General features: G+C 37.0%; 1 long non-coding RNA gene across 1 annotated transcript in view; it reads right to left on the reverse strand.

Moving 5' to 3' along the window:
* LOC104914248 overlaps window positions 1-2,001 on the reverse strand; it is a 52,430-nt gene extending 50,429 nt beyond the window's left edge. The window contains exon 1 of the long non-coding RNA XR_004161952.1: window positions 1,840-2,001. This is a non-coding gene — a long non-coding RNA (uncharacterized LOC104914248). The remainder of the gene's footprint in view (window positions 1-1,839) is intronic.
* Window positions 2,002-2,418: the final 417 nt, after the last annotated feature.

Here is a 2,418-nt window from a genome sequence, read left to right on the forward strand (position 1 = left end):
AAAAAAAGCCTTGTTCAGGAGAGAAGCGATAATTTACAGCTTCCATTTACTATTCTACACCAAGAGAGAGTATGGCATGAACCAAGCTGACTTCTCCATCCCTACCTGTGTGAGCCCTGCAGGCAGTCAGCCAATACCCGCAGCTTGTAAGCCAAAACCAATGCTGTAGTATCTCATCAGGAGCCATACAGGGAGATCTTAACACCTTTCTCAATCCAGGAAAGGGACAAATAGTCAATAGCGCAGTCGAAACTCCTGCATTTTGTCTGAATTATTCCTCTCCCATTTTCCTTTGTGGTGTTTTATCCCCCACTCAAAGATATATCCCCTTAGAGCACCCTACACAACCCTCTCCCTGTGGGTGCACATACCTTTCAACTGCTCTCAGATATCTTTTATAGCCCATCCTTAACAGCTGTTTAGTCAAGCCATACATACTTTATCACTTTAATCTCCCCTTATGAATCAAGCTCTCAATCCTCTTCATCATTTTTGCTGTCCTTCCATAGCACTCTATTCCTTCTTAGCTGCTGTTCTCCACACCAAGTTGATAAAAGAAGATATCAAATATTTGGACACCTCTTATATTTCGCAAATTGTACCAGTAGCTTTGTTGTACTTTTCTGACCTATACATCATGATGTTTATTTCGCCTGTTCATTGCATTCTTCTGCTCAAAATCTCACTAACCCTCCAGTAGGGAAAGAATAAGCAGGTAATCAAAATATGGAATACTAAAAAGGTCAACATAGTACAACACCTGAGCTACTACATGTATTAGATATTAAAATTTTTATATCTCGTACATCTGAGAAGAGAGCAAGAGAGAAAGAAAAAGAGCAAAGAATGGAACAACAATCCATTCAAGCATCAAAGACTGTAATGAACGAAGAAAAAGACGAGTTCTGAACTACCTATCCTAAAAAAGTAATTCTTTTTTTTTCAATAGGAAAACGGATTTCCCCTTATCTGCGTTATGCTAAATATTTAGAATAAGGCTGCTTTTCAAGAAGATCCAAAATAAAACCTGTCCTGGAAAGAACAAGTTGGTAGGCCACTACAAATAATGTAAATAGACACTTCATATATCAAATCCTTAAGATCATGTTAGTGTTGTTTATATTATAGTAAAACACCTATCAAAATAATATAAAAAATGATATGAGGAAGAAACCATGTTTCTTACAGAAGCCTTCAATTGAAATAGATATAAAAATGTTAGGAAAGTATTGAAGCATAAGCGTTGAAAGAAAAAGTCTCAAAACATTTCAGATTTTTCTGTTTACATTTTTGTTATGACATATTTTTGCTCCAGAAAATAGAAAATATATATTTTTAGCTGATGAAACACACACCCGAAGCCCGTGTTTAAGATGTATATAGAATAGAACTCAGCCATGGCTTTTCAGACTACGAGAAGTTGTAAGTAAAAGGAAATTAATGATTCCCCTCGATAGAACAGATTCTGTTTTATCTGCCCTGCTGCTAAGTGGGTATAACTGCATATGTGTTACATATATTTTCCTTTTAACAGCCATATCCCTTGTTTACAAGGTCGAAAATGATATAAACCCTAAAAATTTTAGAAACATTTATGCGGGTTGGCAATGGAAGTGACAGCTATCAGGCTGTGAGAGAACTGGTGAATGAGGATGAATTTAGTCCTTTGGCTATGCATCTGTTACAGACCAAAAGCCTTGAATTGGAAGAGGGAAAGGCAGTGGCAGCAAACCAGGACTTCATTCATCAATTAAATTCATTTTTCATAGTAGCATAATGAATATCCGAGGGAGTGTTTAATGCCAAGCAGAAGAAATAAATAACGAAGAGCAAACTTACAATTAAAAATACAGATATGGAGAAGCCTTCTACAAGTTGGAGAGATTGCTGGTTTTTTGCCCAACTATTCATCCTTCACAGAAGCATGCATCTACTCCTGCAAGAAAAGAGAGGTCACTGTATTACAATATGGATGAAGAACATGCTTGTCTGAATTTTGGCTCTCAGTGTACACATACCATTAGATCCCTCAAAAGCAGCAGCTCATGACTCACTAATGGTAAACAGGATGTCATTAGATTTCTCCAAACTAGGAAACTTCCTGTCCTCATATGAAAATTAATATTAAAGCTCAGCGCATACAAAACCACCACAGGAAATGATCCATTCAGCACTTTTTGCTGCATGTGAGAAGCTGAAGGCTTACTAGAACTAAAGTCATGACTTGAAGTCATTCTCCATTTTTTTTTTTTACAATTATGTTTGGTCTGAAATCAACAGTGTGTGAGCAGTTTGCTCAGAATATCAAGGAATCATAGAATGGCCTAGGTTGGAGGGGACATGTACAGTTTGCATGTAGCAAGAAAATCTAGCTTCATTTATATCATGCCACATTTAACCAAGGACAGGCTGCCATTC

This window comes from Meleagris gallopavo, chromosome 24 (assembly GCF_000146605.3).
Source record: "Meleagris gallopavo isolate NT-WF06-2002-E0010 breed Aviagen turkey brand Nicholas breeding stock chromosome 24, Turkey_5.1, whole genome shotgun sequence".
Classification (NCBI taxonomy): domain Eukaryota; kingdom Metazoa; phylum Chordata; class Aves; order Galliformes; family Phasianidae; genus Meleagris; species Meleagris gallopavo.